Consider the following 17,531-nt stretch of genomic DNA (forward strand, 5'->3'; position numbering starts at 1 on the left):
TGCTTTATGCAGGCTTCCTATATCAATAGCCGATTATAATGTCTGATTTCAACCCATTACCCTACTTTGTCAAAGTTTTATTTTGTTGTTGTTGTCAGAACTTTATTATACACTTAGTTATAAACAGCCATGGTTTTTGGTCTTGTCATTAGAAAAGAATATTAAAGACCTTCAAGATCCATCACTCATAATATCTGAGTGACATGTCATGGCTTCAGGGAGTCATTTTTGTTGTAATGAATCATTCTGTCCATTGTGACTTGAAATGAGCAACACATGCATCCATGTTTTTTGACATTTTTAAATAGTAGACTAGATTAAAGGAAGAGCTCACCGTAAAATGATCCCATAATTTTCTCACCATCCTGCCATTGCCAACACAGTGTCAGGATTTACTGGCAACGAACCCAAGCCCAGACAGAGATAGAAAAACACTGAAGACTTTATTAAACAAAAACAAGAAAAACAAAACCCACCAGGGGGCAAAACAACATTAACCAGATAATACAAAAACACTAACAAGACTTGACTAGACTTAACAATAAACAATGAACTTGACAAGAACTACAATACCAAACAACTGGATAACAGGAACAATACAAAACGATACCAGAGAGAACAAAGAGCACAAGGACTTTAAATAAGGAGAACTAATGAGGGGAACAGGTGACAATGATTAAACCATAAAGACAAACAAGGGAGTGGGGCATTTTTGACGATACCGAATAATACGCAACTCAATCTGCTGTAATGACTTTTCTGACCCCAACATGCGCAGTGGGAACCGCCTGTGACGTGGACTGTGAAGCGGTCTATAAAAACTACAGAGACCACGCGATCCCAAACAAAACATGGGTCTGTCCAACCTAATTTCTTACCATTGTCGCTTCGGTTTATGGTTAGATTTACATAAAATGACACCCTTACCTAAACAAACTCTAACCCCAACGTCAGGTGACAATTGGTTAAAGTTTAGAAAATATAAAAGAATAAGTATTGTATCTTTTTATTTTATAAACCAATACTTAAAGTGACAAATACTTAAAGTGACATATAACACAAGCACCAAATCTAACCCTAAACCGAAGCGACAATGGTTTGAAAATAGGACAAAAAAGCCGAGCAACCAATACGCGACAGCGACACAAACAGAAAAGCGTGACATGCTCACGCTCAAACGCGGCAAAGCGTGACATTGTCACGCTGGTCCATGCGTGAAATAGTCACGCAATTTCGTGATATAGGGTTGGTCTGTCACATAGGTCTCATTTACACTGGGGATGCTGGGGACATCTCCCCACCACTTTTTGAATGGCTGATTTTGTCCCCACCACTTTTTGAAAGCATTTGGTTAAAATGTTCTGAAAAACCAAGCAATGCCTATGTGACTTTCGACTGGTTTTGTGTTCAGGGTCACATTTGGTGGTGTGTTGTATGCTTATGGTGTGTTTTCTTTTACATACCGGTATGTAATGAATTTCAATGTAATCATTGACTTAACGCGCTGCTGTTTTCTACGGTATGGTGCTTTGGCACTGTTCGGTTGAGCTGGTGTTGCAGGGACTGTTACATGTGCAGTCGATCAATTAATGTTAATATGCATATAACATATTAATTAATATTAATATAAATATTAATTTATATACATTTTATCCAGCCATTAATATGGCATTATTGTATATTGCATATAGTATATTGCGTATGGTTTCAGTTTAAACATATTAACCCATTGGAATCATTTAGATTACTTTAATGATAGATGTATGTGCATTTTGGGGACTCGAAATGTGAACACTATTTAATAGCAGTACAGCTGAAGACATAAACATCATATACAACTGATGGCATGAGGCGATGTAAATTATGAGAGAATTTTAATTTTCCTGTTAACTTTAGTTGAGCCATTGGTACATTGATTATAACTCATTGTGAGTTACTGGCAACATTCTAGATGTAGTGTTATTTTTGAGCTCTATTGTGAAAACTTTAAAACTGACACTAAGTGCAATGAAATTCAGACATGCTTGCTTATATAGGATTTTGTTGCATTCAAAAAATTCTGTTCCATGGAAATTAAAGTGTTACAAAACACAAATCAATCACTACACTGTAAAAATACTTTGCTGCCTTAAAAAATTTTGTTAAAGTGATACCATGTAATTTTTCAACCTTCATAATACATTTTCAAGACCCTTGTGATAGTACATCGACTTTAAATAGGTTGAATGACATGTCTACCATAGCCTGACGGGGTCTGTATCACTTTTACTCGTATTTTAAAACTTAGGGTTTGTGGTAGTAACCAGAGCACAAAAAAAAACTACAAAATTCGACTGCTTTACGGCATACGTCACTTCCTCCACACAATTTGTTTTAACGTGAATTTTGCTGGAGGCTACTTAAGGAGTGTAGAGAGCAGTTCTGTTATGTGACTCTGTGGCACAGTCTTTAGTGTCACGGACCTATAACACGGGCGACCCGGGTTCGATTCCCCTTAAAGGCAATTTTTTATATAAACTGTTGATTCATACATAAATGCGATGTTCTTTATAAATTACGGCGATTATATTGCATATAGTTCCCTGTATTCAGATGCTGTGTTCACGTATTTACCTTCCTTTTTACTGTGTCTATGATATTTACATTACAATCCAGGATGCTATAGCACTCAAACTTGCTCACAGTGTAAAACCAAACCCTATTCATTCACCAATCAGATCCGAGCGTTTCTCTCTTCTCTCTTCCTCATTTGCTGCGTTCCGCTGTCACTCGCGTGACGTATTACAAAGCGGCAGACCTAAACGCATCGGTTTACTTGGATTTGGAGCGATTTTCACACAAAAAAGATGAATAACGAGCGCCATTGCGGAAAATCCTGGTGGCGAGGGAGAGAGAGAGGATGCAACAATATTTGTTTGGAAAAAGACAAGGAAATACGTCTGGTCGTTTCTGAATTGGAAGGCTGCAGCCTCCGGAGGTCAAATATGCAGGCTGCACACGTCATCAAGCCTGGGTTATTAAGGTAAACTGAGCATTGCATTCGCAAGTCATAAGCATACTGCAACAATTTACGATTAACTAAGCATAATAGTCAACTTTGTAATTGTTAATATTGTGAAATAAGACAGTCTTGATGACGTATTAGAAATACGACATCCGGAGGCTGCAACCTTCAGATTGAGAAATGGCTTCTGCCACGACGAGTTCCTCATCAGAAAGTTGTAACATGACTGCGTTTCTCCCTGTTGTCTCAAAATGTTGATCGTTTAGCATTTTAAGGGGCGGTTTCCCGGACAGGGATTATTTTAAGCCAGGACTAGACCTGAGTTTAATTGGGAAATATAACTAGTTTTAACAAACATACCTTACTAAAAACATTGCTTATGTGCATTTTGAAGCAAAACAAAGGGCACTGATGTATTTTAAGATATGTTAGTGCAAGTTGTTTATAGTTTGGACAGCTCTTTTATTTATTTTAGTCTATGACTAGTCTAATCCCTGTCTGGGAAACCGCCCCTAAATGTTTAGTTTTTAGTTTAGTTTTAAGGTTGGCCAGTTCCTTTCCTTTGCGACAGTGCTGCGGCGCTTGTGGGCTCTAGGGGCGCTAGAAGTGAAAAATACGTGTCTAGCACCCCCTAGTGGCCAAAAGTTTCATGGTGTCCCTTTAAATCAGCTCAGATTTACAAGTCATGTCAACAGAGATGAGTTGTCACAACTTATAAAATATAGTTGAGAAAAGTCAACCTAATTTTATAAGTTATAACAACTCACTTGTAGTTATAACAACTCATCTCTAGTCAAGATAAATGATAGTAAGTTGAAATGACTTGTAAATCTGAGTTGATTCAACAAAAAATGTTTACAGTAAAAAAGTATTTTTTACAGTGTACATTGTATCATACTTTACTTCTAATTTCATTTTTACAAAACTCTTATCAGAAATACTTTTGCAGTACAATGTAATATTTAAAAGCCAAACACGTAATGTTATTAGACAAACACAGAATGTTACTCTGTAGATCATCTTGTGTTGAGGAACCCTTAGGAACCATTCGCAAGAAATCAGCTAGAAAACCTGTTTAGGAATAAGAAAGAGAAATATTATTTGTTTTCAATGTTACAAGCTGTTAGACATTTTTCAATATCATGAATGTAAAGCTGCCTAAAGCCACAGTAATTGGAACAGTATGTGTCTTTCAGTCAAAGGGTTGTCCATCATAGTCATATTACCAGTCAGTGACATGTAATCCATGGCCAGCTTCAACAACTAACAATTTAAAATGTTGAAGCTTGTATGTGAGTCTATGAAATTTGAAGATGTAGAATCAAAGGATTTTTGTGGCCCTCGTGTAGCTATTAATATCCTCAGCTGGCTGTACTGTGTGATAAAGACAGTCCTTTTCTTTGTCGTTACCCTTTATCTATAGGTCATCAGACAGCCATCAGCTAACAAAGAAGAGAAGCAAATTAACCATGTATTGCTACTCATCTAAAATATATGACCCTGCATATGTGATGAGAGGGATCCTTAAAGACATATTCCTTTACTTCTGGACTTCTGATTTTGACGGTTTTGAGATGCTAATGTAACATTTAGCCGGTTAGTGTGCGTAATTTGACCAAAAGCCTCTTTGTAATTGTTGAGAATTTGGTTTCGCTGTTGCTCATCTCGCATGGCAGCTGTGGTCATTAGTGCCCCCTTAGTATATCACAACATATGGCGTTATCTTGGTGTTAGTTGTTGAAAGTCCAAATTGCATTGTACTACTTTACATTGTTATTTTATGCATTTGGCAGAATCACTATACTAATTTGGCAGCCCACTGCTCAAGTTACACCAAAAATATTTGATCACATTATTTGTTTTGTTTGGAAACTAAATGGTGCATTTAAGACACTATTCTCCAAACACTAATTTTTAAAATACCTTTTGTTATACTTATGCTCAAATAATAAATAGCAGCATGTGGGATTGAAAAAACATGGGATTAGGAAAATAGTGACAGGAGTCATTTTTGTGTGTGAATTGTTCTATTAAATAGCACTTTAAATTTGTGGCACATTCAAACATCAAAGCACATGTTTTGCTGTTTAATAAGGTCAAGCTTAAACTGTTAAAGGTAAGAAGGATTAGCAAGTACTTTACACTTTACCCAACAAGATATTTCCCCTAACAGTACGTCTTTAATGAGTCCATGTCTGCTGTTTGTATCATCCACTTGTCCAGCAGACCTTATTTCATATAATTTTGACTTTTGTATTGCAAACGTTGTCTCGTTTAAGAGGTATAGAAAGAGAGATAGGCCAGACATGACATCTCACCACTGATAATCTGGCTTGGGATGGTAACAGTTTGGCTGTAGGTAAGTAGCTTAACAGGAATGTGAGAAGGCCAGGAAAGATATTGTAGGCATCTGCTTATGTGGCTGTTTGTGGATTTACAGTTGTGATCCCTGTTTGCTTAAACTGACACATGAGAAATCTAGAAAAGATTTACAGTACGTTACCTCTCTGGGGTATAAATTTATACAGTATGTCATCATTTCTTTTGGGTATGTCAGCTCTATTCCTACAGATGCCAAACATAGAATAATTAAACTATTGAAATATAAACATTTCTCCTAATCAATCTGAGTACTCCTAACAGCATGAACTTGCACCAGGCACCAGTTTAAAGATTAGCAATTGATTGAATTAATTCCATTATTCAATTGAATCAGCAATTATCCCATTATAAACTGTACAGTGGGTTAAATGACACCAGTTGTGCAGTAATTATTTTATGTTTCCACCACCATAATTATACACAGTTCAGATTAATGGCACTTACTTCTTGGACCATAAAGCCATGTGTCATTTTTGATTTATATGAATTTGTAAACAGTGTTACTCCATGTCCTTGCATGGGTATGATTGAACACGCACTCAACATGTTTGCATTAATGATGCCAGCAAGGACAATATTTTTTTCACATTCTGTGTCATGTTAAAAGGTAATTTAGTGTAATAATTTTTATATGAATTGTCTTTTACGCACAAAAGCTGTGTAAAGATTCATTAGAACTGCTCTTTGTGTTCTATAGAGAAAACAACAGCATGTCCTTTGTATATGTAAATCCATCAAGCCTAATGCGGACAAGTGAAGTGATATAAAGATTTCATCAATAAAGTCCTGGGATACTAGTAGCAAATGTTATGGCACAATATGTGCTGGAGCTATGTTTCGAAGTGAAATTACTCTTTCACAATTGTTTTTTATAATACGTGGGACTTATTATTATCTAAAACAGATCATGCATTTCCTTAACAAAAGCGACCCTTAATCTGCAGGTGATAGAAACTACTAAGCAGTAATATAATGATGTAATAGATGTTTCATATAAAGTATATTAAATTGAACAATGTAATCTGTGAAACATATTTAAGAATGTAAATGTAAAGCATTTCTTACACAAATTTCAGTATGGTGTAAATGTAACTTTTAGCTATAAAATGTTACACAGCACCTGGAAAACTCAATCTTAAGATTTTTTTGGTGTTGTGTAATTAAAAAGGGTGAGCTGCTGTACCCATTCCAGACCCTGCAAAATCTTTAATTAGTTTCCCTTTAAAAAACCAGGAAGTAAGCTGAGGTTTCCTTTCTCACTTGACCTGTTTGTACTTCTTGGTCTCTCTGGATGCTCTTTGTGACTCCATAGGAAAGGAATATTTTGGCAAAAACTGTATAAATCAATATTCAAATGCTATGTTGTCTTCAAACAGTTTCCTGAGGTCTAATTCCTGGTCTTTAAAGGACAAGTTCGGTATTTTACACTTAAAGCCCTGTTTTCAGATTGTTTATGATTAAAGCACCAGCAGCCATATCACCATTTAGCCCAAGACAGCTTGCCCACTGAAGCTAGCAGGGCTGAGCCTGGTCAGTACTTGGATGGGAGACCACCTGGGAAAGCCAGGTTGCTGCTGGTAGAGATGTTAGTGAGACCAGCAGGGGGTGCTCGCCCTGTGGTCTGTGTGGGTCCTAACAACCCAGTTTAGTGATGGGGACACTATACTGTCAAAAAAAGCACCGTCCTTCGGATGAGACGTTAAACCGAGGTCCTGACTCTCTGTGGTCATTATAAATCCCAGGATGTCCTTCGAAAAGAGTAAGGGTGTGCCCCGGCATCCTGGCCAAACTTGCCCATTGGCCTACTAATAATCCCTCATACTAATTGGCTATATCACTCTATCTCCTCTCCACTAATAAGCTGGTGTGTGGTGAGCGATCTGGCGCAATATGGCTGCCGTCGCATCATCCAGGTGGATGCTGCACATTGGTGGTGTGCATATTAAACATACATGGTAAACATATTAGAATGAAGCCTCTTGCGCTGGAATGAGCTTCTCTCCCATATACGATTAAACTGAAACTTCATTACGACTGCCACTAGGGGGAGAACTCCGACTGTCGTTTCCGTATGTCATGTGCAGTGGAAAGGCGGCTTCAGAGGAAGGGGTTAAGAAAAGGGACAGATTATAATCAGTTTTTTCATGTTTATGCGAACGTATGCGCACGGTCTAAGCCTAGCAAATGATAGTTTATTTGACTTGTACATCGGGTGGTGCACGTAAAGTACGCTATGTACTTCACATGACGTATTTCAGATGATGAAAATTGCATTAAAAATTGACTACTTCAGCCTTAAGTTGACATGTAGCTGCAAAGATACTTACAGTCAGTAGATTTCTGTTGGGGGATCTTTTTTAATGTAAAGTGTTGGCAGATATTAAGCAGACAGTCTACTTCTAATACTCTTATGACTGGTGGTAGTTGATAGGAAGTTACTTATAGTTAGTAAAATGTCTAAATAGTATACATTTTGCTGATATACAGGATTAATGCACTCCTGCTCATGTGAAACTAACTTTGACTTTAAAAAATATTTCATAGTTAATAAACAAATATTTTATAGCAGAAAAAAGTATATTATAAAAACTATTATGAAAATCTGACATCTGCTTTAAGCAAAACTGTATTTAAAGCAAAATGAAAAAGCTCTGGCTTTTATGTAAAAGTTAGCATTTTTGTGTGCGTTGTCAAGTACTTACCGTAAAAGAAACTTCTGTTTAACTTCTTAAGATAATATAAAAAAGTGAGATTTCTTTAATGCTGGCAATATTACGAAACAAGTTCTCATAAAATTGCATGTGGTTGTCTACACGGCAAGTGTGAGGAGTGGACTTTCTTAGGCAATTTGATGTCTGTAGTGCTAGCATTGCATATGGGTTACTGGTTTCGGTTGGGTGCAGGTGTTCCAGCATGTTTTAATTTTCTAACCTTAAACCTGACCGAAGCCTTCCTTTCTGTATTGTTGCTAAAATGCTTTCTTGTTCCCTTTAGTTTTGCCTCTTTCTTATAGTTAGGAAGCTTTAGGAATCAGAACTTATTGTACGATAAAAGCATTTGTTGCTGAGGTCATTGCAAAAACATATTGTCAGTTTTGGCTTGGCATTTATGTGAGAGACTAGCTATTTCCTAAACCAGATGGTCAATGCTGGGTATCTACCTCAAGTACACAGTGTCCCAGATCTAAAAATGCCACGATTTTTTCACAAGGCAGCAACTGTGCTGATATACGTGGCCAGGCTTTGTTTCAGGTCACTCCAAAAAATGATGGCAAAGAAGTGCATCAGCGAATGAGAACCTTTTATCATGTGACCCTCATCAGGAATAATGGAGCGCAATTGATTTAAGTGCATGGTGTCAAAAATAAGTTCAGTGCTCAGATTAATCGCCCACATAGACAGCTGATATGGCCTTGGAGAGCACAGTACATAGATGTTAAGCTAACTAGCATGCAAGATTTCAATTTACTTTTATTGTACTGCACATTTAGGTTAGATTATATACTGAAGTCCTAAAAAAGTTGTCACTGTTTTAAAAAAAGTCCTAATATGTATCAGATATGTACCAATGAGTTTCCAGTATGTACATCTAAGCTACCAATATGCACATTTTAGGTACAAAGTGTGCTTTTTGAAAAGGTACTGCCACAGTGACAACTTTTGTTCCTTCTTGTACCTTTTGTCTAAGACTGTAAAAGATCAAACTGTTACTGTTAAAACTGTACAACAATTTTTTATTAACGCAAAATCTCTTGGTGGGATATAAGGTATAGGGCTGTCAAAATGGCTGAACAAGTACATTCGAAATTCGTCCTTGAAAAATAATAAAATTCGAATTATATTCGAATTATAAAGAGCTACTTTATCTTGGAGAAAATACTCCTAAAAGCCCACAAGAGGGCGCAGCACAAAGCCCCAATAATATAAACAAATCATGCACAGCATATTTTTGGTTAAAACGAATGTTATAAACACTAATAAATTAAAGATAATTTCTTAAATGCATATGCAAAGGAACAAAAGTGCACATAGATATCTGGAAGTGCAAAATGCCTCAACAGCCAGCGTGAATAGGCTATTAAAACAAACATAGTCAAGAAACTATCCATGTATAAATTTAAAAATTAATTTATGAAACGTACAATAAATAAATATAAAAAGAAAATTACAGAGCCTCAGTTAATACAGAACACAACAGTGTCTTAATGAAATCAAAATTAACCAGTAGATTTGTTCACCTGTAAATGTACAAAACGAATTCCATACATAGACACTGCATATTAATATAGGCCATTTTATATAATATATAAGTAGATAAATGTACGTGTTTCTAATAAAGTATGAAAACGAATGAATCTTTATTTAAGCCAAAATAAGTGGGAAAGATCATTAGTCATTTAAATTTTGTTAAGCTTAAACGCTATTCACAACAACTTATATTATATTTTGTGTGTTCCTTGGTTGAAAATATGTAAAAATATAAGCGAGTAATAAAGTACAGAACAGAAATGTTTAACTTACGTGCAGAGCGAAGCCGTTAATAAAGCAGACTCTCCGTAATTAATAGAAACGTACTGAAACAGTCGAGTTGGCAGATGATCATCATGTTTATATTTCACGCAGATAATGTTAATGAAAAGCTTGCATATCAAATGTCCAGGTGAAAGTCAAGTTTCCAGTCAGTTATAAAAATAAAGCCACCGCGGCGCGTCATTGCAACTCTCTCATATGCGTTGTGGACTCTGTAGATGCACATATGGTTTTAATGTTGCTAAACAAGCAGCTGTATTATGGCACTTTCGTGTTGATCAGTTATTTTAAACTTTAAAACTGCATTTAGAACCAGACGACACTAATTCTGTCATCTCAGCTAGTTTCACTTTGCGGTTGAATTCCAGTTGATGCTCCAAAAACCAAAGAAGCATCACACAGCCCTTTTAATACGTATTCTGTCCGACTCGTAATCCCCACTGTCTTTTCTTGCTATTTTTCAAATGAATAACGCTGGCTTGCTCCGCATAGTTGGCTGAGCCGCTAACGCTCTGTATAACAATCCGCGTCAGTTACGTCATCATAACGTTGCGTGAGCTTCCTGACACAGATAAATTCGAATGCAAAGTTTTACGTTCGAATATGCATATTTTTTTACATTCGACGAATATTCGAAATTCGAATTAAAATTTGACAGCCCTAATAAGGTAATGGGGCCATGGCACAAGACTCAGATGTCAAATAAATATTTGGTGTCCCCAGAGCATATATGTGAAGTTTTTGCCCAAAATACCATATAAATAATTTATTATAGCATGTTAAAATTGCCACTTTGTAGGTGTTTTGGTGTGTCCTTTAAAATGCAAATGAGCTGATGAAATTCAAACACTGATCACAATGATGGTGGTTTGTTGCTATTAAAACTCAATTGTGCTTTTCTCTGCACTAAATGGCAGTGCTATGGTTGGATAGTGCAGATTAAGGGGTGGGATTATTATAATAAGAGCTCCTTATGACATCATAAGGAGAGCCAAATTTCAATGACCTATTTTTTCATGTGCCTGTAGAGAATGCTTTACCAAAACTAAGTTACTGGGTTGATCTTTTTCACATCTCCTAGGTTGATAGAAGCACTGGGGACCCAATCATAGCACTTAAACATGGAAAAAGTCAGATTTTCATGCCATGACCCCTTTAACTTCCAACCCTGAACTTAAAATGTTGTCTATTTTTGACCATTACTTTAAAATATAATAAATGTCATTGATATCAAACTGGGCTCAGTGTGTACAAGCAATTTAGATAAACTGTTTGAATGCCAGAGTAGTTTGATTTATGGTGTTATGCAATGCAATATAAATTTGCAATAGATACAATATATAACAATTGGTTGAAATGTTTTTATATAAACAGTATCAAACAAACATTTAAGGCACAACAAACAACAACACAAGTGTAGACCATTGTAAACATAATAACATTTATTCATGTTATTTAAAAAAGAAACAACTTTTTCTTTTTTGTTTATCATATATTTCTTATACTTTTAAATGCGCTTTGTGTATACCCTTGTTTCAGACTTTTTTCCAAATGAATCTAAAAATATAGATATGCATCATAAATCTCACTTTTGTAAACTACACTGTCAAAAAATGGTCCCCAGCTGTGACTGGGGCAGCACCCTTTTAGAAATACACATTTGCAACTAAAGAGTTTTTATCAGTACCTCAGAGTTCAGGGTTTCCCGCAGAAAATTTGTTAGTTAAGGTGGTAGGGTTGGGTGAGTGGGCGTTGCCGGGGGCGTGACAATCAAAGAGGTGGGGCTTACGCGTCATGATGAAAATGAAAATATTTTTATTTAAAACACTCAAAACTTAATTTTGAAGAAATGAACAGAAAATAAACACATGCTAGATTATTAATGAAGTAAATGTTTTTAATAGATACCTCTTACGGCAATAGCTGCGTGATGAAGTGAAACTAAAGGGTTAATAAACGATGATAGATAGCGTAAAGATTGTTATAACTGATTATTTCCCACTATTAATTACATTAACTTAAGGGAGTGTAACTACTGTAGCATGTAAATAATGCACTTAAATAACGTGAGCAAGAGCGGCCAACAATTATATTGAATCAACAGGCACGTGCAACCTAGCTAGCAGTTTGCTCAAACAACAAAATCACCAGCTAACTTACTTTAAAGCGTAACTAAACCCCTGGTCAGAGCCTGACTCCACCCACTGCAATATTTGAAAAATGCAAGAAAAGTAGGCAGATCCCAACGGAGAAAGAAGGGACGAACTAAGCTCGTACCAAGTGTGTGGTTAGATCGTAACAAGGGCGTGGTGAGCTTGAACCTGCTTACGTCACGAGTTCTTTTTTGGACCCAACATCCAATAGAAAAATTCAACTGCAGTAGCCACCGTTCAACCTGAAGAGGGCAGCACTCATACGTTTTTACACCATATATTGTAGTATTGAAACACTTTATATCCAAATGTCAAAAAACTTACTAAAATCAATGAACAGCACTAATAAACCATCATTCTTACAGATCATTAACTAAAAAAAGTTGGTTAAGGGTTTAGTTACTCTTTAAATTTGCAATAACTATAGACTAATACAATAACAGGCTTAATAAACCCAAAACACTTACAGTTCTCACGGACACGCGTTTTATCAACTGGCTATCCTCCAGACAGTGATGGACCACGTCTTTCTCTTATTTCGGCCGTGTGGTGCACATGCACGCTAGTGGTGTGAAGCACGTCTGCGCTATTCTCCAAAATGCACTTGACGGCCTTTTGTGCGGCGAATTTTTATTTTTTATTTTTGGACGACCTAGTTAAGGCGGTATGGTTTCTCAGCTTAGGTGGGCCGCCTGAACTGCAAAGTGCTGCGGGAAACCCTGCCTGGAGTTACTTATTGGTACCAAAAAGTGCATTTACAGTATTTGTAAATATTGGTACCACACATATCTGTACCTATGCTATACATATTAGGACCCTTTCAGTGTGTAAAATGTAATATTAAATTGTCAATATAATTTTTGCTTTAGAACGTAATAAAACAAAATACGTAATAAGATGTAGTGGAAATTACATTTGAGTCATGATATTTACTTAGTGGACAAACTAAATTAAAGACCATAGATAAAGAAATACACTTAGAGTGGTAAAATAGAGGTAAAATAGCCCCTCTTGACACCCCTATAATTAGTTTTTGAATAAATGTTTAGTGCTTTCACATTCTTGTCTGTTTTATCAGTTGGAATAAAAAAATGCTGATTTCCATGAGGTTTGTCAAGTACACAGGTGTCTCTCTGAAAACTGCTTGTGTTCCCAGAGAGGAGAGATCCCTCTGCTGGTTACTTTTAGTACAGCAATAGGACATAAACTGCAGGACACACATCCACAGTGTGTACTGACTGACCTGAGACTACTCGATTTCTTCTCCACTGTACAATTATACACAAATACTCTATTGCAAATATTGAACAATGGACTGAACTATGTGGGGGCTGTGATTCACTAATATAAAATAAAAAGAAATGAAAATATATTCTTTGCATGACTGCATTTTCATCTAATGCTATCCAAAATATGTTTTCAAAAAAAATAATAAAAATAAATAAACATACAGTAATATCATATGACCTAACGTAATATGTTTTTTAAAGATGACATTATGTAAACATTTTTCATTTTAAAGTACTACACAGATGTCATCTATCAGTTAATGCACTACACACCTTGTACTTTGACGTTCACACTTGGCTGCGCCGTGGCTGTGGAACCTGAATGAACTTGAAAAGGCACTAACGGCTACTAAAGGGCGAAGCCGAAACCCATGCCACCATTTTCATATGGCGTGGTGTTGAGGGTAATTGAGATGAAGTTTAACCAATGTTTGCGTACATGACTGAACGTGCCGTGCAAGAAGGCTGGAGCTGAAGAGAAATGAAAAAACACACACAACGAATGTCGAGTGTAGAATGCAAAAGCCGAATCCCAGACATTTTGTGCGATTTAGAAATCACGTCCGAACGCATTTTTTAAGGACATGTCCGGGAAAAAGAAGACGTATGGTTGCCATGAACCATCCACCCTGACAATAAGCCATTTAAGAACCTTTCTATTGGATTTTGCTGGCCAACTTATAGACAAACCAAAGTCAATATGTAAAGCCCCAGTGCAGATGCCTGTGGCGCTGAGAGAATATTAACAATATTTGAAGAACCTGTGGGAAAAATGTGCTTTATAAATGATCTAGAGGCCCATTTTTCACCTTTAACTCAACCTGACAAACGCTCCAAAGGTGTGACAAAGTTCTCATTATGAACCTGACAGATCCATCATATTCAACGCATCACTCATTCACAGAAAATTCAAAGCAATTCATCAAAGGCTCGGATTTCTTAGATGCATCGTTGCGTGGCATAATCATGACTAAACGCTCTTCAAATGGAATTTTTTTTATCTAATTTCTTTTAAAAACTAATCATATTTTTTTCAAAAGCTGAAGATGGAAGGAGAGGCAAATAGTTGCTCTGTAATATTTCTGGAACCCTTTATTAATTGAAATTGGATTTTAATGGCTCAATCTACCATTGCCGTGGAAACAGTTGGTCATCAAAGCATCTTTGCATTGCAAATGTAATTTGGAAGCTTGTTATTGATGTGAAGAGATCTGAAAATAGACTCTGTGTGTGTAGCTTGCAAGCTATCCGTAAATTTGTTGTCTAGATATCGTGTGTCAACATTTTAAACCCATGCTTTTCAATTTAATTAGCTTATTTGTTTGTCAAAGTCAGTATAGCATTATTTGCATGTACATAAACATTTTTATCATCTTGACAATAGACTTAAAAATATTTGCTTCAGAAATGCATACATTTAGAAGATGTGTTTAAAACTACAATAAACGTAATATCTAGGTAAAATTAATTAATTTCTGTCTGTCTCTCTTTCTTTCTTTCTCTCCTTCACACAAGCACATATACTTACCAGTCTGACAGGATGATTCTTGTCAGTATATGGGGATTGCTGTGATGCCTAGCACTCAGTCTGTGAAGATCAATACTTGGTGAAATGAGTCTGGATGTGGCTCTAGAAATAGCCCACGAGATGTTTCACAGAGAAAGTTTTGTTAGCCACAGTGTCATCCGCAATCTCCAGCACTGTAAAACCATCTGTCAGGGGCAGTCGTAAAGATGCTCCATAAAAAGAAATGGAATTTATTCAACTGAGTGTCCAGTGCAGAGGAACCTTGAATTTTATGGTGTCTTTTCACACCTTAGGTAGAGATTAGAGATCTTTCGACTAGGTGAATGGATTCACGTGGAGTATTGTGTGTATAGGTCAGCACAAGGCATCCTGTAAATTTAACTAGTGATTGTCACCACTCATTCATTTTCTGATCATTATTTTCAGTCATCTTTTGGTTTCAGGTTTTCATAATCCTTTAATGATACAAACCTATAAAACCCCAATCATGTGCTCAATGGTTTTATTTGATAATACTGTGCTTCCTGAATCTGTTAAAGGGATACTTCACCGATTTAGCATTCAGCTTTGTATCTGTAGAAACCCGGCAGTATTACTGAATGACCATGTTTCCCTCCCTCAATTCCCCCTGAGAGGAGAGATATCTGCATTTTGGTTCTGCAAAAAAGTCCTCCGATGATGTAATATGACGATTTTTGCATCATCGGAGGACTTTTTTGCAGAACCAAAATGCAGATATCTCTCCTCTCAGGGGGAAATGATGGAGGGAAACATGGTCATTCAGTAATACTGCCGGGTTTCTACAGATACAAAGCTGAATGCTAAATCGGTGAAGTATCCCTTTAAGCTATTTTAGCTCTATTAAATGAAATTGTCTGAATTTCTAGTAAAGAGCCACACAGAATTTCTGCCATCTTTACCTATTGTGTTTTGCCATATTATGTTTTGCAATGATTAATGGCACTATAATTGTACACAGTCGTGTTGATTTTTTTATTTTTTGCATAAATGCGGGCGACGCATCTTGAGCTCAGATGGGTAAAACTTCCGGTGAGCCACTACAGCTAATAGTAGTCATATTGCGAGGGATACGAGTCTGCCGTTTTGACTGGCATTTTAATGCTTATTATAAAATCCAGGAAGACCGGCATAATTTGTGCAGTTAGTGGTTGCCATTATAGATGATACAAACGCAGTAAATCTCTACAAAACAGTTGTTTTAACTATAATACACGCATAAGAACTGAATGTTTATGTGCACTGTAAAAAAAAAATCTGTAAAAAAACGGTAAATCTCTGGCAGCACGGTCGCCAGAGAAATTCCGTCAAATTACGGTAAAAAAATGTTTTTCAAAATTACATACAAAAACCGTAAAAATACAGAGAATCTTTTACAGTCCTAATTAAATTACAGAATATTACTGTTAATAATTGTTATAAAACTGTAGAAAAACAGATAAATTGAAATACATGAAATACAACTACTTTTCAGGTCAATCCCTGTAAATATACGACTTTTATTAGTTATTTTATTAAATTGCTCTGTACTTATACAGTAATATTATTTTAAAATACAGTTTATCTTTGTAAAATAACTAAAAAACACCTGTATAAAAACGTATTAAGTATGTGAAAATACATGAAGCATGACGCACGTGCATTTATTAACTGTATCCACACATCCATCCAGTAAAACCTTTCATAGAAACTGACAGTGAACAATAAATACAATAATTATTCAAAAACAACATATTATGTTGATAAAAATATGCTGATTTATTTATTCTGCTACTATATATTATTACAAAAATGAGATTACAGTACATAATATATAGCCTATGACATTAACTGCTTATTAGTTAATGTTTATAATAGTTTGTGATGTGTTTACGCGTACCGTTACTTTTGTTATGTTTTAAATGATTTTTTAAAGCAAATAATTTCATAAGCTCATGTCTTATTTAATGTATAATATTTTCATAAAACGAAAACAATACTGAAAACATGTAATAGGAGTTTAATATGTTTATTATGGTTTGTTTAAATAACTTACATTGTGTTGAATGAGAAGCATAAGTTACTGCTGCTGTCGGATCGCGTGAAGCTTGATGTGTAGCCATAAAAACTCGATAAGTCGATCAAAAATTGCCGTTTAAAAAAACCTCACACCACAACAGTTGTGACATTTTAAACCATCACCTGAAAAGGTTAAAAACAAGAACTCTCTGTATATTCCATGTCTCAAACATGGAATATGTATGAGACATAAACACTCGACTGACTGTCCCACTGTAGAGATACGGCATATCTCTGTGCTTTTATATTTGCACATTGAAGACTCGTCACCCCTGAGGAACAACATGAAACGATTGAATATATCTTGATGTATCAGGACACTTCTTAATTTCATCCTCACACTGGTTCATACATGAAATTATGACCGTAATCATCATGGAAATCGGCGGCTCTGGTTCAATGACCGTACGCGCCGGAAGTCGCACCCATAATTCGCGCAAAGCGTCATGGGGCGTAGGAATAGTGTGGATAGCAACCGAATTGCAACAACTCAGCAATCTCCCACAGTTGTAGCAGGTTATGCATAGGCAAGGACTGCTCACATTTGCTTCAAAAGAAACAATAGTCTAG

At 36.1% G+C, this 17,531-nt stretch overlaps 1 protein-coding gene across 2 annotated transcripts in view; it reads left to right on the forward strand.

Moving 5' to 3' along the window:
- The window catches only part of st6galnac3 (ST6 (alpha-N-acetyl-neuraminyl-2,3-beta-galactosyl-1,3)-N-acetylgalactosaminide alpha-2,6-sialyltransferase 3), a 90,390-nt gene that overhangs the window by 492 nt on the left and 72,367 nt on the right, over positions 1-17,531 (forward strand). The window lies entirely within an intron of this gene.

Source organism: Misgurnus anguillicaudatus, chromosome 2 (genome assembly GCF_027580225.2).
Source record: "Misgurnus anguillicaudatus chromosome 2, ASM2758022v2, whole genome shotgun sequence".
In the NCBI taxonomy this organism is placed as follows: domain Eukaryota; kingdom Metazoa; phylum Chordata; class Actinopteri; order Cypriniformes; family Cobitidae; genus Misgurnus; species Misgurnus anguillicaudatus.